The sequence below is a fragment of the Lactuca serriola genome, chromosome 2, assembly GCF_051521515.1.
Source record: "Lactuca serriola cultivar US96UC23 chromosome 2, Lser_US96UC23_V15, whole genome shotgun sequence".
NCBI lineage: Eukaryota > Viridiplantae > Streptophyta > Magnoliopsida > Asterales > Asteraceae > Lactuca > Lactuca serriola.
In genome coordinates, this window is record NC_136409.1 from 82,692,422 (window position 1) to 82,717,074 (window position 24,653).

Genomic DNA, 24,653 nt, shown 5'->3' on the forward strand with positions numbered 1-24,653 from the left:
CTCTCTTCCTTCTCCCTATCTCTCTAGTTTTGGTTAGAAAACTTAAAGAACACTTGCATTTTCAAGCCCTCTTTAAGTTTATATTGGTTATGAACTTAAAGCTTAAGCGTTTAAGAGTTTTGGACTAGCATCTATATCAAGTTGAGTCATTGTTGGTATCTCAAAGGTTCCACATTCTTTAGCAACTTCCAAGCCTCCCAGAGGACCCAAAGAACTACAAAGTTTGTTATTTCTTCACCTCTTCTTTGGTTGGTCTTTTAATATTTCTATAACTTGCAAGAGGATCCTTGGTGGGTATACAATGTTTATGTTATTTCAAAAATTAAAGTCTTCCATTTTCATATTTTTCAAGTTTATGAAACTATTTTTGAACTAAAACCCAACAATTGGTATCAGAACCATCTTGCAAGTTTGGTTAGATTTTTGATTTTTGGAAATCTTAGTTCTTGGAGAATGTGGATAACTTGTTTTTCAAAAAAATAAGTTCATACATATTTTCTATGATAACTTTTTTGTTATTTTATGTGAAAAAAGTTTCATGCATCTTTTGTCATTTAAAGTTGTCTTAGAAAACAAAGGTTGTTTGATGTGTATATTGATGTATATGATGTGCATAAACTAGCCAAGGACCAATGGGTTGTTATGTTGGTAATTTTTGTTATAAAATGGTTATAATATGTCACACCCCCGACCGAGGCGGCGGAACATGCCCGGCTGTGCGACTAAGTTCATGGATCACATATAAATTGAATATACAGCACAAGTACAACAATAAACAAAACAACATTTCATTACATATTTATGTTTTCATACAAATTTCTTACAGATAGTAATAAGATAATAATACGAGTTTGCCTTAACAGTTAGGCATAATAGTTCAAAAGTATAAAATTAAAGTACTTGCGAGCCATGTTTTCCATCGTCTGAGTGTGCCTGAAATTTCACTGATTTCCTGAGAATACATGTATTTTGAAAGTCAACACGAGGTTGGCGAGAGTCACAGGTTTTCTGCTAGCCACAGTAATAATACTTTCAAAAGTCCAAAAGTATATTTTTCTTGTATAACAATAGTTGAAACAATGCTTGTCATGAGTCTTTAAAAGCCAAAAAGTAATTTTATAAATAAATCTATGCTTTTAAAGAAAACGTGTTTGTAATAACTTCATGAAAGTTTAAATATATCCATTGTATAAGTAACCAGTATACTTAAAAATAGTTCTGAAAGCAACCAAACCTATGGTTGTAGTGAAAAAGTGAGAGACATTCGTGTTAATGTTTTTAGTGAGTTCTATAATCGAGCTATAAACGAAAAGTACCCCTCCCTACGACGCTTCATAGGACGTCATAGTAACGATCGTAGACACATATCACCTGCTTCGATTGATCAGTCGATGGTTGTAGCTAGCAACCGCTGGTGGGGTTGTCGACCCCATATAGATCTATATATATGTACCTCGCTCCGAAGATTAACGATTATAGCAGTGTGGGGCAGACTAAGTGATTAAACTCAACTAATGAATAGTAGCGTCTCACTCAAAAACCATTAACGAAAAGTTTGTGAATAACTCTCAGCCCTAACTTAATTATAGATAAGTACCGGGCATAATGAATTTCGTAGTATAGTATTTGTAAAGTCGAGTATGGTTGACGTATTTATAAAAGTATAAATTACTCGTTCTTATAGAGTTATGTATTTTAACATAACGATCTTGTATAAGTGTGAAAAGCCTTATGCATGATAGTATTCAGATATGGAAGTCTTTATAACTTTAAACTTGTAGCATGCATATCATATAAGACTTATGTATTTGCATAATAAATACTATTTAACACATGTATTCTTCCCCAAAAATAAATAAAATATTGAAAAGGGGCCGTAACTCTCACCTTATCGAGTGATTAACGATTAGTTCTGAAAGTCGAGATGTGTTGCCGTGAGGTCGTGATTTCCGGGATAAATCCAATTTCCTATAAATATTTGTTATAAATCAATATTTGGTAGAGATTGGGTATTTGAACTAGTATAATGATTTATAATTTTTCTAAATGTTTATTATCTCAAAATTTATTTAAATAATCCATTTAAATAAATTTTTCTAAAAATTTAGTTTATTATTTTCCCAAAATATTTAAATAAATCCCAAAAATTTATTTAAATCAAAATACAATTTTATAATTGAAGATTTAACAACAATCAAATATAAAAATGTGTATATATGTAAAAATGAATTTATGAAATTTCTATTTTAACATTTTGAGCTTCTATTCAAAGGATTTTTCGAATTTTGGGTAGATTGTGAATATTTCAAATGTATGTTTAGGACTTAGGACCTAGTTTAAAAACAGTTTTTGGGAGTAAGGGGTTGAATCTGGACAATATCATATTTGGGGGACTGTATGTGGCAAAATCGCATGCATGTTTGTGTATCTGATTCATAAACAGGAGGGAAACCTCCTGTTCGTCTTCTTCGTTTTCGTGATAGACCGAAGGCACAACCAAAATATATACAATGGTCCTTGATTTGTTTAACTCGATGAGAACAAAATAAAAATGAAAGGGAGGGTGGCGATGACTCACAAAGGTGGAGCAGCAGCAGAAACCGGCGGTGCTGGTGGTGGCTGTGAGCTGCGACGGGGGCTGACGGAGGTGGTAGTTCGGTGCTGCTGCCTTCGTTCTTCCTTCTTTCAACAATATTTGGATGAAGGAATTGTGAAGAAGCTTTTGGGGATCGAAATTAATAGCAATGACAGCTTAGGGATGAAGTTCTCGGGTGGTGACAGTGGGTGTTTGAAGGTTGCAGTGGGTGGTGGGTGATGGCCGGCAGGAGGGTGATTCGGTGGTGGCAGGAGGCTACTCCGGTGGCCTTCTGAAGCTTCCTTCTTGATTATTTCAACAAGGAAGACCAAAAAGGAGGAGGGAGGGGGCTGTGGTGATTTAAAACAACAGCAGGAATGGGTTGGGGAGGTGATTCATGGTGGTGATGTTGTAACTGTGAGAGAGGGAATTGAGAGAGAAGAAGAAGCTAATGAATTTGAGTGAGTTTATGAGGCTTCTGGTGCCTCTTTTTATAGGAAAAACTCATACTCTCTTGGTGATTCTTTGCACACAAAGGAGAAGAGAGTAGGAAGGAATGCACGTGGGTTTGATACCAGCTGGAAGATCAGGTTTTTGGAGCTTATCATCCCATGTGGGCCTCACATGGGGTTATGCTCCATTACATGCCCAAAACACACCTAAAACCGGGTGCTTCGGGATTCGTGCATCGAATATTTTTTCGAAATCATTTTTAGATAGAGTATAATTCAAGGATTCCAGAATCTCAAACGGATTAATTTTTGGAGTTACGGATCTCCGGGAATTTGCATTTGAAGTTTCACGTCTTAACAGCTTGCGGTATCCGTTTTCGCGACTTTTGTAAGTATTTTCGTAAAAATTATTTCAAGTGTGAAATTACATAATATATTTTGTCCTGAGTCCAAAAACACTCTCGGAAATCCCGTCGGCGAGGTATAAGTGTCAACGGTTCGATTCGGTTTTAAGCGATTAAAGAAAAACAATATTTTACTATTTATTTTCTTAAAATGGTTGTATCTTATGCATACGAACTCCGTTTTTAACGATCTTTATATTTTCAAAAACAAGGGAACATGTACCATCATATTTTAATGTTTGTTTTGCTCAAAAATGATTAATGCTAAATTTCAGTTTTCGGACATATTAGTCAGCATTGGAGTTGAGCGATTTGATTTGGTTACTAGTTTACACGTTTGGCCATAAAAATATCAATATATATTACATAATAAGTGAATATAACTCATTTATATTTCATTTGATGCAGTTAAAGCTGAATGAGTTCATTACAAATAGATTTGCCGTAATTTAGTCGTTTGAAATCTATGCCCTAAATTCCGGGATGTCACATAATAATTTATTTATTTATTTATTCATATGGTATGTGTTGAGTCATTTAGTTGTAAAAGTTGAAACATTGTTTGTTCTATTTCGCATGTTTTTATTTACTAAGTCTTTTTATGTCGAAGCTTAATGTCTAGACTTAGTATTTTTTGTACACTCATGTTTCCTATAAATAGGGGTTGAAGATAAAAGTAGAGACACGAGTCATTCTGCTTATTTGGTAATCAGTATTGTATTAGAATTCTCTGTTCAATACAAACTTGCTGATTAATATTTACATTTTGGTGTTCCTATCATTGATTACTCATTCATCTAGATCATGATTGCTTTCTAAATCTCGATTACAATTCTCATCATTTGGTATCAGAGCAGGATTCAAACTGCGTTGATATGATTTTCATTCAAGAATCATTTGCATATTGAGTTACGCATTTATTCAAAATATTTCCGCGCTTTTGGTTCTGAAAATCTCTCTTGATCTTCATATTTGAATCGATTCTGCATCTGAATTGTTTAGTCGAGTAATTGATTAGCAATTTGTGATCAATTCATTTGATCAATTCACAATTTCATCAAGTTTTTCAAGTTTTTCATCAAAATCCTCGTGTTCAAAAATGGCGAATTTTAACATGAACACTATGACCTCATACTCTCATTTGCTTGGTTCATCTACTAATATTCCGATGTTGATTCTGGAATATTATGATCAATGGGCTGACAGAATGGAAGATTATCTGAATGGGATTGATGAAGAGCTCTGGAACTGTATCAATGGAATAGTTCAACTTCCTGCGAATGTTCAACCAATAGGAGCTTCTGGAACTTCAAGTCAAGTCAATGATCAACTTGAACATCTAAAAAGAATGAGAAGAGATGTATGCGAGAGCTGAGAGGTGCATTGCTACCTGTGGTTTACAACTACATTCGTGTTTGTAAAACAGCTAAATACATCTAGATCACATTGAAAGAAAAATTCCAGGGTAGTGAAAAGACAAAGATCAATTCTGTTAAACAATGTCTTGTTGAGCTTAAGGAGTTCAGACAAAAGGATGCCGAGACGATTGAAAACTACCATGATCGTCTGAATGAACTCATTTATCGATGTAGCAGATATGGAATCACAAGGTCTCTTATGGAATTCAACCTTACATTCAACATGGGGATTCGCAAAGAATGGAGAAGTGTAAGCATGATGATAAAGAATCAGCAGAGCTTTGATACTTCGAGTCTGAATGATCTATACAATCAGCTGAAGACACATGAAAATGAAGTGGCTGAGATGTTAGAAGAGTCGAAACAAAGTTTGGGTGGACCACGGGCGTTGGTGTTGAAAATGAATGAAGTTGAGTCTGTTGAAAAGGAAAGCTCGGATGATGAGGGGTTCTTGATAAATTCTGATGATGAGGCGGTTGCATTTTACTCAAACAACAGAGTAAAGAAATTTTTTAAGAAGCCATTCAAGCCAAAGGGTATGCAAGGAGATGCGAAGAGTGGTTTTGTGAAAGCTGCAGTAAAGGCTGGAGGTGAGGAGAAGAAGAAGTATGAGAAGTATGAGAAGGTGGATGAAAATGTGAAGGAATCGAAGGTAAAGAAAAAGCTGAAAGGTGATTCAGGAGTCAATTGCCATGAATGTAATGGAGCTAATCACTTTGCAACTGACTGCATGTTGAGGAAGAAGGATGAAAAGAAATCCTATGTCAAAGACGAAGCTTACTACGCTGAAAAGCTTGAGGAAGTTCATGCAAAGGCAAAAGGGCTATCTTTGGTTGCTAGGGGAGAGATAGACGAAAATGAAAGTGGAGCCTACCAAATCTGGTCTTCGGGTTCAGATGATGAAGTAATGAGGCACCATACACACGGTGCGATGTTCGCTAGTTTTGAGAAGAATAGCGAAGAAGAAGAAGAAATCTCTGGACATTGCTTCGTGTCCAAATCCACTGATAAGTCTCCTATGACCACCAAGGTACGTGCTATTCTTGAATATTTTAATATTCCTCTAATTGCTTATGATGTTGAAATAACTGCTTTCGATGATATTACTGCTTATTATGATGATGTTATTGTGTCTGCTAGTACTGAGGCTGAAAATTTAAAAACATAACTAGCTGAGACACGAAGACAGTTAGATATAAAATGAACCAGGGTAGATTATCTTGAAGACAATTATGATAGGGATAGTCTAGATAGAGATGTTGGATTGTTGTTAGCTCAACTAAACATCTACTGTAATTCTGCTAAGAGACTATATGCAAAGCTAATTGCTTTACATCATTCATCCGAAATAAGCAAAGAACAACATAGAAAATTACTACCTTTTGTTGCTTATGAACATGAAAAAGTTGATGTTATATCGTATGATTGTGAAGATACTATTGCTCAGTTTGACAAAATACCTGACGATAGATTTGCATATGGTATTGTCAAAATTGATGAATTTCTGAATGCTGATGAATTGGTAGATATTGTAAATGATAGTTTAACAAAGAATGAACAAATTAGGATTTTAATGAAAATAGAGACTTCGACTCTTGATTCTCAACTCAATTATGCTGATGTCGATGACAATTCGGATAATGTGAGAGAAATTAGTGAAATCGAAGAAGAAGAAGAGATTGATTGTTCTCAACTGTCTGTAGTTAATATAACGTCTAAGGTCAAAGGTAAAGAAATTTTAGTTGATTCGATAGTGAAAGTTGACACTGAAAAACCCTCAATTTCGAAAATTTTTGACTTTGAAGATGTGGAAGTTTGAAGTAGCCAAACAGATGACACTGATGATGACGAAGAGAAAGTGAAAACTTCGTGTGAATGTTAGAAAGAGAAGAATGTTTCAACTAAAACATCACCTTTCACGCATTGTTGTAAAACAAGTGTATGGTGACACGAAGGAATCCAACAAAGTTCTTAATGACAAAGGTGCACGCTACTTGGAAACCAACACGGTTGTTTATCCGAATTTCTCATGCACTGATAAAACGGTTTTTCCAAACCAAGTCTTCGTCACTGCTGGAAATGTTGAGAAAATCAAGCCTGAATTCAACAGAATGGTTGAAAATGATAACAAACGATCAACTACCAAAGGTTTCTTTGCAAATCAAAACACGGTAGAAAACAATTTAACTCAAAATTCTTATGTTTTTCAACATCAAAAACCACCACAAAAATGGTTGGTTAAACATGAAAAAGAAAAGAAAGTGTTTGAAAAAGATGTTAAAACAAAATCGGAAGTGAAATTGAATTCTCACGAATTAAAATGATGGTTGGAAAATTTTTAAGTGAAAACAATGTTTCGAAACGAAAGGCACAAAAGGCAATTTTTTGGCAAGTAGTGTCTAACGAAAGGCCTAATGTTGTTAAAACACAAAAGGACACATGTTTTCACAAAACAATGAAAATTGTTGACAAATATCCGATAAATAAAAAGGATGGATCTATTCGAAAATATGATAACATTAGAAAATATGAGACTTCTCATAACTTTGTGAATGATCATAAGTTTCAAAATGTTAGAAAATCAACGAATAATTCACCAATTTCGAATGTCAAAACCCAAACAAAAACAAAATTTTCACCTAAACAACCAAATTTTCCAAATCATTCGATCACAAAACCGACCAAAGTTTCTTACACAAAAGGAAAATCTGATGTAAATTTGATCAACAATTGGCTGGAAGGTTTCAAACTGGCAAATTTTCACAACAACAAATCAAGACTGCGTTCAAAAAATATGTGAATGAATCTTTTGCTGGTAGTTCGTCTTCTCATGGTTTGAATGTTCCAGTACAAACATGGAAACCTGTTGTGGAAGTTAAACATGTTGCGAAGGCTGAGGTGAAAATCAAGGAAAACCCAAAACTATCGAACAACATTATTACAATATCTAGATCTGATGATGTTGATTGAATTCATAGTGTAAAGAAAAAAGTAAAAACCTGGGTTTTAACTTCGAATGAAGGACCCAAAAAGCCTTTGGTTCCTAAATTTTTTCATTAAATGCAGGTGATGTGTGATGAGCAATACGATTCGAAATGGTATATTGACAGTGGTTGCGCTCGTCACATGACTGGAAGAAAGGAGAGCTTGCGGGATTATAGAAGCTTAGAAAATGCTGGAGTAGTTAAATTTGGCAATAATCATCGGTGTCAAGTGAAAGGCTATGGAAAAGTCACGAATGGGCAATTCACAGTATATAGAGTTGCTTATGTCAAAGGCCTTCAATATAACTTGATTAGTGTTTCGCAACTTGTTGTGGGCACTGGAAATCAGGTGGTGTTTAACGAAGAAGGCAGCATCATATTGAAAGTGAACACAAATGAAGTGCTTCTCAAGTCAAAAAGATATGGAGACATGTTCACACTCGACATCAAACCGATTGTGGGCAAACCAACAGTGTGTCTCTTGTCGAAGGCTTCTAATGATGTTAGCTGGCTATGGCATCGCAGATTGTCTCACTTGAACTTTCTCAATATTAACAAACTTGTCACTGAAGATTTGGTTTGAGGTTTTCCTGTACTTAAATTTGATAATGATACTTTATGTGCAGCTTGCGAACAAGGAAAACAACACAGAAAAGGACATCCAATCATTATAGATTCGAATATCGTGGAACCGATGGAACTTCTTCACATCGACTTATGTGGACCATCGACTGTTGAGACACTCAATAAAAAGCGGTACATTTTAGTTGTTGTTTATGATTTTTCTCGATTTACATGGGTATTTTTTCTCAGGTTAAAATCTGAGGTTACTCAGACGATGATCGACTTTATCAAGAAGATTGAGATGAGTCTTAAAAAGAGTGTTCGAAAGATCAAAAGTGATAATGGTTCTGAGTTTAAAAATCAAAAGTTGGATTCATTTCTCACAGCTAAGGGAATTTCCCATAATTTCTCATCACCATATACACCACAACAAAATGGTGTGGTCAAAAGGAGGAATAGGTCTATGCAAAGCGGCTAGGACAATGCTGACATATGCGAATTTACCTCAATATCTTTGGGCTGAAGCTGTGTCAACTGCGTGTTTTACTTAGAATCGTTCATTTATTCATCGAAGATTCAATATTACTCCATATGAAATACTTAACAATCGAAAACCTAATGTAAAATTTTTACATGTTTTTGGTCGCAGGTGTTTTATAATGAAGTTAAAAGATAATCTTTCCAAGTTCGAAGCGAAGGCTGATGAAGGCATATTCTTAGGATATTCGCATAATTCTATTGCATACAGAGTGTTAAACAAGCGAACACGAAAAGTTGAAGAGGATTTTAACTTAACCTTTGATGACTATTTTCTTAAGCAGATAGATCGCATATTCGAGCAGAAACCGATCATAGCTGATTCAAATAATCAATTCGAAAATGAAAATACTATTCATTTTGATTATAGAATAATATTTGGTATTCCTGACAGTGTCACAACTAGGAATTCTGTGTCTTGTAATCACTATACTCAAGTTAATGTGAATCAAAAACTTAAGAGCATGTGTGATACCTATTATTATGACATCAAAAACTTCAATCAAATACATCATACGAGTACTACAAATAGTCATCAAACAATTGGAAACCCTAGAAGTTCTTGTTTAGGTCCACTTTGGACTAGGACTTCCTTATTGGACCCAAATGGACCAATAAGTTTCCAATTTGACTATCATGGGCTTAGAACCCTGATTGGGCTCTAATTGGACCCACAATCATTTATTTCAACATTTTGGGCCATTTTGGGCCTAGAATGAAATGAATTAAAAGCTTTGATCCATGATTAACCTAATCTAGCTTAATGAAGCATAAAAATCACAATTTTATTTTATAAGGCCAATGATCACCCAAACTAACTCTAATATTGGGCTTAGGGGCAAAAAGCCCAAAAATCTTTTCTTCCCTCTCCATTCTCGGCCCAAGCCCAAGGAGAAAGGGGGAGTTGACTTTGGATTGCCACCTCACTTTTATTTATTGGGATCCATGCATGCAACTCATACTTCCAAGCACCTATCTCATCAAATTCACTCTCTTCTTTCCTCTCCCTCACTCTCGGCCGAAACACACACACACATACACAAATATCTCTCAAACTCTCTCAAGAACACTCAAGAACACATCCTCCCTCTCCACTCAAGAATCTCGAAATTTAGGAAGCTTTCAAGAGGATATTTCCACAAACTCTTCATCTAAGGTAAGGTTATGCTTGGATCTATGACTTAGAATCTTTGTTTTATCAAAATCTTTTCCTAATCCATGCAAAAATCGTGATCTTACATCCTAGAAGCACATCAAACTCGAGATCTTCAAGAAAAGGGTGCTAAAGCCAAAAATCACCAAGTTTTCTTCCATCTTTTCTTCAAAAACCGAAACGACACCCTAAGGTGAGCTTCATACCCCCTATTTTCTGTTTTTATGAGTTTTGTGGGGGGGGGGGGGGAATACAAGTGAAAGTGTAGATCTATATGTGTTTTGTATGCCTTGTATGATTTCTATGCTTATATGGGTGTTTTTGTGTGTTTGTGATGTTGGATCTAGCCATAAACCCCTAAAAATCGTGATATACATTATTTTAAAGGATACTAGCATCAAATATATTTCTACATACAAAGTGTTCCAAGAAAAATAGCTAAATGGCTTAATAACATTTCCTTTGGGCTAAAAACTCAATTTTTGGACATAAAATGTTAAAAATATAAAGTTAAAGGGCCCAAAATGAAATATTTCGAAATCTGAGGGGTGAGATGAGTCAAAACAGTTTCCATAATGTATTTTCTGAAAATATACTTTTTGGAGGATTAAAAACATAAATTTCAAGCTTAATGGGCTAAAAATGGCATTTTCGGCCCAATAGGGCCCAATATGCGAAATTTTCTGTTTTGGAGGACCAAAACTGTGTTTTTCTGTAAAACAGTGGACTACTAGTGTTCCAAGTACTTTTCAAAGGTTTAAAATGCTTTTCAAATTTAAAAAGGACCAAAGTTGCAAAAATTTTCCAATTTGGGCCAAAATTGTAAAAACTGCGAAAAAGAGGGGTTATAACCGAGAAAACTGTATTTTCAGGGACTCAAACTGTTTTCTATGAAAAATATGCTGAAAAATATCAATTTCAATAATTTTTGGTGTTAAAATGTCAAGAAAAATGGTTTAAGGACCAAACCGGAAAGTTATTTAATTAGAGGGTTGAAAAAGTAAATTTACAAACAAAGAGGGGCTGAAACAGAAAATTTTCAAGGCTAATTCAATACACTCAACTTGATCAAATATTGGCATCACGACTACCGACGAAATACAATACACAACAATACCAAAAATCGTTGTTAAACGAATTGGTTCGGTCTCGAACCAATAAAAATCCGAAACTACTAACGCGACGATACCTCGATTCACACAAGTAACATTTGGGAATTTAATACACACGTGAGAGTGCACAGACGTCTACGCACCATCTTTGGGCCCCAAAGTGTAAAATCTTGTTTGTTGGGCCTAGTTAGCCCAATGACCTGATCTTAAGGCCCAAAGACTTCTACCTTACGAGTTGTTGGGTCTTACACGATCTAACACAGCGCAAAAGGACTTTCAATGGCTTTTATACTATTGGTCCCCAAGGGTCCTTTGGTACTGCTAGTAAAGTCGGTATTTTAATGCGAGGCGGGTCAAGGGCCCCTCGTACTCTTTTTTTTATCCCCAACCGGCTACGGAGTTATCGAGGTCCTCGTGCCCTCTTTCTCTTCGGATGTGGGATTACCTGAAGTTAGGGCGATTGGATAACGTGATTAGTACGGACGACGCCTACGGGATCGTTAGTATAGTTATAAACTGGTCGTTTGTGTAACGCGTGTTTATAGCAATTAATCATGCGCAAAAATAATCCGACGTCGCCTGGAATTAATGACTTCACACGCTGCAATGGTTTTATTTTCAACTTCATGGAATTCAAAGAATTAGGAAAACATCGGGTTTTCCTAGGGTTTTTCAATACATACGTTTTCGAAATGTAGACAGGTTTAATGAACATTTTTTTTACAACTATAGAAACAAACAAGCATACTTATGGATCTTCACAAACGTTTTCAAAAACTCTTTTCAGAAAATATCGGATTTTCTGGTGGTTTTCAAAATAATACAAAACGTTGCTTTTCAAATACCGCTTATGAACTCACCAACATTTCACATGTTGACGTTTTTCAAAATACTTGTATTCTCAGGTAACAAGTGATCCAAAGGAAAATGTACTCAGTGATGGCTTGCAGTTTACTTATTTATGAACCGAACAATTTATTTTTGGGAATGTAATGTTTAAACAAGGTACTTCATGTAAACTTTATCGGTTGTACTATATTAATGCATGGTGACGAATGTTGTTACGTTTCATATATATACAATGTTATGGTATTCAATTAAGTCACGACAGCCCTCGGACATTTCCGCCGTCTGGTTCGGGGGTGTGATAGACAGGGCCATCGATGCTGAAATTCATGCTACTAATAATCAAACACCAGAATCCTCAAAACACAATGATGACTCTACTCGTACATCTGATTCAAGTAGTAGCGAAAGCATGCCAGAAGTTTGTATGGAGGGGGAACATACGATTGATGAAATTAGTGTTCAAGGTGGGCATACTTTTGAGGGGGAGAAAAGACATGTAAATCAACATGTTGAGGGGGAGCATCAAGATAATATTCAAGTTGAGGGGGAGCATGAATTTGATGACAATATTTCAGTTACTAAAACTGAAAACGAAGAGGTGTATGAGGATGCACCATTAGACTTCGATCCGACATATCCTCCAATGGAAGAATGGAAAAAAAAGTCATCCCAAAGAACAGGTCATAGGGAATCCTCAAGATGGTGTGTTGACTAGAGCTCAGATTCGTGCCAAAAACGAGGTAGTTAATGCGAATCAAGAGTTGTGTATGTTTAATGTTTCTATTTCAAAAATAGAGCCAAAGACAGTAAAGAATGCAATGGAACACTCAGATTGGGTTGTTGCTATGCAATCTGAACTGGCTGAATTCGAACGAAACAAGGTTTGGAGAATTATTCCTAAACCTTCTGATGTTTCGATTGTCGGGTTAAAATGGATTTTCAAAAATAAAACCGACAAAGATGGCAATATTATTCGAAACAAGGCTAGGCTTGTAGTAAAAGGCTATTCACAACAAGAAGGAATCGACTATGAGGAAACCTTCGCCCCTGTTGCAAGACTCGAGGCAGTTCGAATATTTTTAGCCTATGCAGCTCACAAAAAATTTCGATGTTTATCAAATGGACGTTAAGTGCGCATTCTTGAATGGAGAGCTAGAAGAAACGGTCTATGTCGACCAACCACCAGGCTTCGTAAATGAGGAACATCCTGATCATGTCTACATTCTAGACAAAGCAGTTTATGGGTTAAAACAAGCACCAAAAGCATGGTATGCAACTCTTACCAATTTCTTGAAACAGTCAAAATTTAAGCAAGGATCAGTTGATCCCACACTATTTCGAAAGAAAGTGGGTAATCATCTAATGCTTATTCAAATTTATGTTGACGATATTATTTTTGGCTCAACTGACCCTGAATTGTCTACTGAATTCGAAAATCTTATGAAAAGTCATTTTGAAATGAGCATGATGGGAAAAATAAATAATTTTCTTGGTTTGCATATAAGACTGAATAGGGATGGAATTTTTATCAATCAATAAAAATACACAAAAAATCTGCTTGAGAAGTTTTGAATGACGAACAGTACAAAGCTTAGAGTGCCAATGGCAGTGGGAACAAGACTAACTACTTCGTTAGATGCTCCTGTTGTTAATCTAACACTTTATCGAAGCATGATAGGGTCTTTATTGTACTTAAATACAAGTAGGCATGATATTATGTTTTCAGTTTGTAATTGTGCCAGGTACCAAGCAAATCCCAGAGAGCCCCACTTAACTGCAGTGAAAAACATTTTTCGCTATCTTAAGGGGACAATTTCGTTAGGACTCTGGTATCCTTTGAAGACGGGATTCTTCATTCAAGCTTTCTCAGATGCTGACCTAATGGGATGTACTTTGGATCGAAAAAGTACAAGTAATGGATGTCAACTTTTGGATGGGAAGCTGGTGAGTTGGCAATCGAAGAAGCAAACTTGTGTTGCTATCTCCACTACTGAAGCTGAATATATTTCGACTGCTGCCTGTACTTCTCAAATTATTTGGATACAAAGTCAACTTTGTGATTATGCTATAAATATGAAAAAGATTCCCTTGTACTATGATTCTCAAAGTGCGATTCGCATTTGTCACAATCCCGTACAACACTCAAAGACAAAACACATTGCTCTTCAATATCACTTTATCAAAGATCATGTAGAGGATGGGAATATCGAAGTACATTTTGTTAAGACCACTGAACAACTTGCTGATATTTTTACTAAAGCTCTTGATGAAAAATCATTTGTGAGAATTTTAGCAAGTTTAGGAATGCTCAATGTGAATTTAGTGCCGAATATTATCACTCAAGGATGAAACAAGTTTGTCTAGTAATGAAATGTTCATTCAGCGGATCTGAGTCAGAATCATTCAGAAGTTACTGTGCGTTAAGAGGCTTCGCTATGCTTCGCTTTCGCATATTGGGTAACTTAAGTTCATTTTACTTCTTTTTTTTAAAGCATTGAGAAAACACAAAAAACCAAAAATATTTTCATTTGTTTGATTTTGTTTTCTTTCGCATATTTGTTTATAATCTTTTAGAAAAATACAAAAGCAAAAAAAAGATTTTCTTTTGCTTTGTCTTTCATTTTCTAAAAATATAAAATTCCAAAAAGATTTTCTTAAATTTGTATTAATTTCTCAAATTTGTTTTGATCTTTTATGTTTGAAAAATATAAAATCACAAAAATATTTTTGTTTCTTTTCAAAAATATAAAAACACAAAAAGATTTTTGTTCTTTTAATTTTGTTATTTTAGATTTGGGTTTTTTAGTATTAGTGGGAGCAAAATTCGAAGAGGCCATGCTTAGGTTTCTATGGGAAGGTATCATTTCTTTAAACTATATACTAGTTATGATGTCCCTAGAAGCATACTGCAACATGTCGATCCAAGCCTCATATGAATCTATGCGTGTCAAACAAAAGCCTTAATGAAACTTTCATATGAAAGTTCCTTCCCAATTAGGCTTACATTTGCATAAGTCCAACGAGCTACCTTACTCTTCTCACATGAGTTAAGAGTATTCTGTTTGGTCCAAAAATAACAGAGGTACATTTGATCTTAAAACCTATCTTTTTCGTCACAAAATTTCTTAACACGACGCACACACGAAGACACATGTCCATGAGATCTCTTGATCAAAACAATTGTGATTTAGACATGTCATCAATCTGTGTTAATGATCTTATTTCATGAGTCCGTGAAGTAAGTAAAACCCATAATCTTCACAATTAAGGAATTGACGGGGAACCATGTTCCATATTTATACGAATCATTTGTTTCTATACCTGATATTTCATATACTCCAAATCATATTCATTTTTATGAGTGGTCTTGATCAAATGTTCGAAGCCCACGATGTTTGTTTCCCAACAGGATCCAGCACTTAATTTTTTTTATGAATATGATTTCCGTGTGAGTATATATCTGAATCCATTGTCACTTTTCAACAAAATCCAAAGCAATCTTGTCCCTGATCAAAACGATCAAACAAGTAATTTCGGTTACAATTACTCACCTTATGTTTAGGTTGATATGTAACGAAATTCGCATAACCACCAAATTAAGCTTATAAAAGAAGCCCTTTGATACTTCTCTAAACGTAGTCGATTGTAAATCACGGGAACACACGAAAGCAGTTGATTATCTCTCTTGGTAATTAAAAAGTAACCTTTGCCCGGGGTTTCACTGCTTCGTGTCAATAAAGTTCGACATCACAGAAGCCCAAATTTTTTGAAAATTGCTTCTCATCTCATTCGTTTGAATCACATGCACTCACGAAATTCTTGAGATTCTAGGTTCTACCAACTTAGGCTGAAGATTTCACAAATCTGGCATATGACTTCGTTTAACATCCCATAAACGAAAGAGCCTAACCTCCAAAAAGAAGGGTTCATTTTTAACAGCTGTGATCGCGAAGGGGTTAAAGTAACCGTTGGCCCTAGTTTCAAGGCATTTAATAGGGCATGATCATTACAACGGCTAGTGATTACGAGTTTTCAGGAACACGTAACCTAGTATATAATTCAGCAACGGTTCAACTTTGGGGCAAAGTATAAGAAGGGAATTTTTCACTAAAATCTTTACGTGATTCATAACTGTCAGACGAACAAAAACCCTAGAATTCTTCTCTCAAGTTATTCCTAATTTTCAACAATGGCAGCCAACCAATCCAACACTGAAGACATTGTCTCACAACAATGGCAGCCAACCAATCCTGAGGAGTTGAAGACGTTAATTGTTGCACTGAAGCAATCATCTTTAGCTACGGTGATGCTTAATTCTTTTTATGTTCCGATGACCTGGTTATCAATGGTGGCTTCCACAACGTCATTCAACAAAGCAATAGACATCATTACTTTCAACTTGGTGAATGATAGAAGGGTTCAATTGAAAAAGTCGATGTTCATTAGTTACTTGGAGATTCCTAACTCAACACCCTTCTTCAAACCTCACAATGCACAGATTGTGCATATGTTCAATGAGATGGGGCATCAACCACACCTAGAAAAAACCAGTGATTTCAGAAAGTGAGGCTTGCCTTGTATGTGGAATTTTCTCATTGGAATTTTCCTCAGGTGTTTAACAGGTCGAAGTGTAGGTCTTGAAAAAGGTAGAATGGAAGTATATGCTATGGTCATGGGGTTATACTACGGTCTAAGTGTCGATTATGGGACTCAATTATGGAAGGAATTTATTAAGAGCCTTGAAAATACGACTGTTGAAATGGGGATTTCGTGTCCTCGTTATTGGAGCTTGATTCTTCAAAAGGTTTACGAAAAAGAAGGTATACAAGTTCCTGAGGGAGCAGAGGGTGCATAATTTACCAAGTATCAATGCCCTAAGGTAGTGGAGGATGATGAAAATATCTTTACGATGATTACGAGAATTCCTGATGCAATGCTTCGTAAAGTAAATTATTCTCATAAAGTGCTCATCAGATATATGAAGTCTATCAATCCAGATGTTCAAACTGGATTTTTGTTAAATGTTGAAGGTGAGTCTTCCAAGCAAACAAAGAAGTCAAAGAATGAGGAGAAAACAAAGACTGAATTACCTAAGTCTTCATTAGGGGAAGATATTCAGAAGGTTGTTGGATCTGAAAAGCCTACGAAGGAGCTTATGCCTTCAAAACTAGGTGTTTTAAAGAAGCTTCGCAAAATGTCTCACAAGAGGACATCGTCTGATGATACTCCAATCATTCGCAAAACACAAGTGAGTAGTAAGGGAGTTGTTATCAGAGAAATTCCTGCACCTGCTTCTCCACTGTCCAAGAAAAAGCGAGCCCATGATGTTGCGAAGCACATTACTGAGAAATTGTATCAGAAAAGGAAGCTTGTTGTTCGAGATGGTTCTTCAGAAGATGAAGTTGCTCCTGAAACTCCGATTGTTTCGACTTCAACAATGGTAATAACTTCACTTATAACTTCAAATATAACTTTGATTGTTTCTACCACAACCACACTTCCACTCGAAGTAGTCACTACTGAATCATTTAATGAGGAGGTACCTATTTCTGATATGGTTTTCAATGTATCTGATACGGGGGCACCTATCACGAGTGTCAAAACATCATTACCTATTATTTTGTCCACTTTGTTACCTATTTCATCTGAAAGCCTAACTACTTTGTTACCACCATTTCTCATCCCGAACACATCTATTACAACTTCACCCACATTTGATCATGTTTTGAAACATTCTTTCACGACTCTATTCCTATCTCAATCCCATGAGGATCCTCAACCAATAACTTCTCAAGCTCATTCCGATGATGAAACCGAAGGAGGTAGTTTTGGAGGAGTATTTGAAGAACTTCATTTTGATTCAGAGGAGGAGAAGATACCTTACCACATGCTTATGCCGGGTAAACAATTCAAAATCCTGAATCACATGTTAAATACCATCCTTCAGTCACAAGCTGACTCTGGTGTGAAGCATTTGCTTTCTGGTATGGAGGTTGATGCGATGATAAAAGCAGCAAAAAGAAGACTGCTTGAGAAGATAGATGGTAATGATCAAAAGAATGAGCCTCGGCTTAAAGCTCAAGGGAAAAACTTTGATGGTGCCTTACATGAATTGAAACATGCCACAAAAGAGCGTCATGTTCTTTTTGTCGAAGATGTCAAGAAAGTAAGGGAGGACGTGAACTTGAAAGTCGAAGAGTTGAAGCAAGAGATTGCAAAAGTGCTTCAACAAATTACTTTGCAAAATTCGACAGTGCAACAATTTGTTGATATCGTGGCTGATGCGGTCACAAAATTGTTAAAGACTATCAATCATCTGCACCAACTATCGAAGCCAACAGCAAAGATGACAAGGAGCAGTTCGCTAAGCTCATTGAATTATTAGCTGAACTAAAGGGAATTGTGTTGAAACCTACTCCTCAAACAATTTTAACTCCTGAATTCCTATCGCTGAAAGTGAATTCGTTGGAGCAGGAAATTCAGAAGGCTTGGGCTCCTATAACAAATTTTACTTCCCTTTTGCCAAAAAATGCCCCACCTGATTTCACAGGGGTGCAAGGGGGAGAAGTAAAAGGAAGTAAAGGGGAGGATGCGAAAGTTGTTGGGAAATTGCATTCAAATCAACTAAAAACGACATTACCTTTGAAGACCAGCTCAATTCCTTCAACAATAGTAACATCAAAACCAATTACAAAATTAATTCCTAAAGGAATTAAAATTGGTTCAGCAAATGAAGAAAGTTCAAGTGTGAAGCCTGATACTTCAAATATTGGGAAAGGAAAAGGTATTGCTCATGAAAAGTCGAAGGAGGAGAAGAAAGCTGAAATTGATGCTGAGATAGAGAAACAGAGGCATATTCAAAGCATTCTGAGGCTAACGGAAAATGACCCACCAACAATGAACAAAGGTGATCCTGCAAAGTTATACTCATTCGAAACAATTGAATCCAGAGTATTGGGGAACCACATGTACACATTTGAGAAAAAGCCACAGAGAAGCTATGCCACTTCGAACTCAGACATATGCCAACTAGACTTCCCAATTAATGAAATGATGTTTATCACTGCACAGTACAAAGTCAGTTAAAGATTCAAAGATCCTGACGAGTACACATACTTGAAAATTCGATTTCATGCTGTACTTGGGAAAAATCAAAATGAAGTTTGGTCCTTGGTAAAGATAAAAAAGGGGATGACAATCAAGAAAGATGTAATGTTCGAGAATCTGCTTCAGAACTTTCATTACTTTGTGGTTTGAGCAGACAATAAGCCATTTGATTTTACAATTGCTGACTTTCCTTTAATGAATCTCAATGATCTCATTCAAGTAGCTCTATTTTCGAAGGATATGAAAGAAACCCAACTGAAGGAAACTGATTTAGATGTGTTCAGAATTGGTTTCGGGCATCTCAAGATATTCATAGATAATTACTATGATTGCTTGGCCTTAATTGATGAAGAGATTGCTTCAAGTCTTGGAAGAAAGGTTAATGTTTCTATGGAACCTCCGAAGCCTTAACAGGAGTTGATGAAATATGGTGATGGTGAAATTTGTCTCAAACCATTTGGCATGGTATTCACAGGGAAAGACACAAAAGGAAAGGCAAAGAGATTCTTGTTTCAAGTTGCTGAGATCGAAAGATACACAACTTCACAGTATACGAACTTCATTGTTCATATGAATAACTTCACCAAGAATAATGATAGAGACAAGAAGGAACTGAAGAAGATAATCACTTGGTACTCAGAAATTCGAAGGACAATGCACTCAGTTGCTCAAGTTCTCATTAATTGAGTGACTTCGACTGTTTACAAAGGGGGAGAATGTTGAGTCATTTAGTTGTAAAAGTCGAAGCATTGTTTGTTCTATTTCGCATGTTTTTATTTACTAAGTCTTTTTATGTCGAAGCTTAATGTCTAGACTTAGTATTTTTTGTACACTCATGTTTCCTATAAATAGGGGTTGAAGATAAAAGTAGAGACACGAGTCATTCTGCTTATTTGGTAATCAGTATTGTATTAGAATTCTCTGTTCAATACAAACTTGCTGATTAATATTTACATTTTGGTGTTCCTATCATTGATTACTCATTCATCTAGATCATGATTGCTTTCTAAATCTCGATTACAATTCTCATCAATATGTAATAATTAAACAGATTAGCTTTTCATAGTTATTTTTGTAAAGTAATAAACTAGTTTTTAAAATTAATTTATTTGTACAAAGATGTAACAAGAAATAAAGTTTGAACCATTTTTTGAAGACAAAAGGAAAATTTCCGAGTTCAACATGTGCTGGGCAGAACATGAAACTTTCTGAAAGGTTTCATGAATGCTACACATGTGCTGAAAAGGTGTTGAACAGAAAGATGACACTTTCTGAAAAGTATCATGAAAGCTGCAGTTTTTCCTTTAAAAAAGTTTTTCCAATCTTTTGTAAGCAATGAGTGTTTACTTAAGTGGGAGCTTCTACAACAATATTACAAGAAGTTTTTTGGTCCCCTTAAATGTCATTTTAGGAATGGACTTGGCATTTTTGTGTTGGCTCACAAAATTGTCATTAGTTGGTTATGTTTATGCACATATCTTTTTATGCATGGTTGTGTTGTTTATTTTATGTATTATTTTCTGTAGTTGATAAATTAGTTATTCACGTGCTAAAATAATTTTAGACAAAATAAACATCACATATAGTTTGGGTTTTTCAAAATTGGATATAAGATGTAACAAGTTATTATTTCAAAACAAAACCCGATTTTATAAAATCGTTAATAACGGAAAATTTTGAAATACTCCATTATTAGTTTTAAAATGGTGATTTTTATAACTTATACAAACTCCAAATATATAAGTAATAAAATGAAGTTTTATTAAAGATATAAAAAGTTCAATTGCATTCAGACTTAATACCGGTTATTAAAATTGAATCGTATCAAATTATATAAAAACTAGCTTTTTATATAGAACCTTTAAAATTGATTTTCTTTTGAAAATTGATACCATGGTTTATTAAAGACCCTTTTTACAAACCTCAAATCTATGCAATCCTTCTGAAGAACACTCACACGTCTCTTTGATGCACTAGTGGGATAAAGGATACCTAACCGCTTAGTGTTATCTTTTGATGATCGGGGTGTATTCGATATTTCTATAACAAAGTTATAGGCCGATTACACAAGTTTTTCAAATTGGACAATTTGATTGGAAATCTTTAGTGATAAAGGATACCTATGCAAGAGAGTTTTGAGGCATAGATGGGATCAAACATGTCTAATTAAATTTGTTATTAGAGATCCTATAAATCTAGGAATTATATGGCAAGATATAATTGATAATCAATATCTACCAGTTTGAATTTAAGTGGATGAGATAAAGGATACCTAACCATTTATTTGTTTTGTAACTTAGATCCTAGACTTTGATAATTAATGTTTTTTGGAAACTAAAAGGGTATTAATTATTAAATATTAAATATTGAAAATACTAAATGAATTTTGTTGAAATTTTGTAGTTAAATAATCCATTCTCATTATCCTGAATTGTCATTTTCTTTAATGACTAAAGGAAACAATAACATTCAATAGATACAACTTTAATGAATGGGTTCATGTCTTAAGAGACAATCTCGTGAGAGATATGAAATTGTATACAGTTAAAGGTCCTAGTCCTAAACTATTTGCTTTGAGCAATGAGCCTGAACATGCTACCTAGTAAAGGCATCACTGTGATGCTTAAGATGCTTCTAACATCATGCTAGGAATAGTTATTCATGACTTCTAGGAAGTCTTGGATAACTTAAAGATATATATGATGATATAACAGGTCAAGAAATATTCCAATAAATATAGTGATATTTTATTTAAAACTAGTTTAAACACTTAAATAATGCAAGGCTAAAGAGTCACCTAGTGTGATCTAAGAGGCCCATGTTTTATGGACTGAACACCTTTAAGCCCAAGAAATGTACTAAATCCCACATAGATGGATCTTGTTTCTTTTGTGAAGAAACTGGACACTGGAAGAGGATTTACTCCTCTTATTTGGAAAGAAACTTTGGAAGAGACTAGTACTTCTTGTATCTACTAGATAGAATTCATACTTTTCATATAACAGTTAGGTACTTGGTACTTAAATGTTAATCTAATATTTGTAAATAGCTTGCAAATATTTATTGAAGAGTAACCAAGCTAAGCACAATCAAGTTGGAACAACACTCTCGAAGTTTAGTTTATTATTTATGCTTAGAACATAAATTACTTGTAATGTAAAACAATATTTGTTTTGAAACAAAGTGTGTTTTATTTTAGCATGTCTAAATTTATGTCTCGGTTATTTTATTCAAATGTTTGATCATTTACCTAATCGTTTTTCATAACGATAATATTCATATTCTGAAATGATTAACTTCTATTTATGAGACTAGATCTCTTAATAGAGTTGCAAAGTAAATATCAAGATTTCATAAATAAAATTAAGTTCTATATGCAAGGACTTTTGACTTAAACTTGTTTTAAGTCAAACTCATCTTTGACACTGTTATCCTTATTATATAAATGGCATTAACATATTCCAACTTCAAGAAAGGGATCTTTGAAGGCAAATAATGTAGTTTATTTGACATATGTGAACCGTATTTATATGAAAAAGGATTCCTAATGATATTTTCACTATGGTGTAGAGAAAATAATTAAGGAACTTTACACCTTGGTGTATGACTTCCTTTCTAATGAATGTCTGAGATTAAGCATAAGACACCAAATCAACTTTATTAACAACTATAGTTGAGATGCAAACCAGTAAGAACCATTTAAGGCCTTAATGATAATAAAGGATGAATTAAATCTTACTTGGTATGGTTTACTTTCTAATCGGTAAAAATATCATCCTTTAATCTTTTTGGGATAATACTTCATTACTATTGATTGTATCTTGAATACAAATACCAACTAATAAGTAGATTAAACACTTTATAAGATTTACTATGCAAGGGCTCCATCTTCATCTTACTTAATATTTGTGGATTTGGAGTTGATGTTGGACTAAAGCTTCTGAACCCAAAATCTACTAAATACATATTTGTATAATACTCTAAATGTGGCTTAGATTATTATATGCAAACCCGCCAAGAATAAGTCTTCTTATTCTTGTGAAAGCTAAGTTAGTAGAAAGCAAGCTTCTAATGACAAATTGAGTGGGAGGTACATAGAACTTGAAGCAGCTCAAGAACCATAACCTTATGTAGTAATAGTTAGCACTAGTTTTAACAAACATTGTTAAAAATGAATAATAGTTATTCACAAACACAAATTGTTCACATTACTGGTAGAAATCATCTATGACTGGAGAAACGTGGAATCTCTCATTGATGATATTTTATTGATTGTTTCTTGAAAATCCACCAAATACCAAGATGCTATGTCAGATCTCAAATATGATAAATGATTTAGAATCATGGACATGAGATGCAATCCATGTATGATAATGAAGAATGGGGTTGATTAAAATTTATCCCTATAATAAGGCTAGAAGGAGAAAATGATTCTTCTAGAAAGAATAAATTACATGGATAAGCATACACATTTAAAGCAAGACTTATAGTAGAAGGATTTTCTCATACTCATTTCATTGACTATGGTCATCATCATACTCATGACATTGACTGTGATTAAACCTTTTTCACAAGTAGCTACGATTAGATCAACATGGATATTATTTTCTATAAATTTATAATCTTAATACGAGATATATTAAATAGATTTAAAGAAAGACCGTTTTTCTTAATAGATATCTATATAGATTAGCCTTGTGGGTTTTCTTAATCCAAGTTATCCTAACAAAATGTATAGAGCTTGAGATCCACTTGTGGATATAAAGTAAACATCTCAATGTTACAATCATCATTTTATGTAAAACCACAAGGTATGTTTTTATATCAAAATGAATAGAACATGTGTGTTTACTAAGAATTAGTGGGAGCATAGTGAAATTCCTAATCTTGTATGAATGAGACATACTTAATCATTTGAAATCACATTCAGACTGAGCGGGGTCGTTTTCACCTTGACGGGAAAGTGTTTCTAAAATGAAAGACTTAGGAAGGAGAAGATACATTCATGGAATGTAAAATCTATAAAGGATAGATAAAATGAATGTTAAAAGTTTCATGTCCTTATACATATATTGGCAATATCTTGAATGGGATCAAGACACAAGATTCTTTTGGAGAATACTTGGCATTGTCATATGGCACCATTCTATGTTCTATTTGATTGGCAAATGAATTCATCATTTATGCCATATTATGAATATGACATGGTATTTGATTATGTTGTAAGCATGTCATAGGATACTAACTGAATTCATGGTTAAGTCATTGGATGACTAATGTCACACCCCATAATCGAGAACGGCGGAAACGTTCTGGGGCGGAGGATGTCATGTAAAGTATCACAACCCAGTATAATAGCAAACAAGCAAACAACATTATCCATTGCATTAAATATATAATTTTAATACAAGCTTGTTCTATACAGTTATAGACACCAAAAATGTAAATCAAAATAATAAGATGAGTCTTGAATGCGCTCCATCTTCTCAAAAGCTGGC

At 34.6% G+C, this 24,653-nt stretch overlaps 1 long non-coding RNA gene across 1 annotated transcript; it reads right to left on the reverse strand.

Moving 5' to 3' along the window:
* Positions 1 to 764: 764 nt before the first annotated feature.
* Positions 765 to 3,022, reverse strand: LOC145090356 (uncharacterized). The gene is made up of 3 exons (XR_013701512.1): positions 2,579 to 3,022; positions 1,888 to 1,968; positions 765 to 952 (listed from the first exon to the last, which is right to left on the reverse strand). It is a non-coding gene; the product is annotated as an uncharacterized LOC145090356 (long non-coding RNA).
* Positions 3,023 to 24,653: the final 21,631 nt, after the last annotated feature.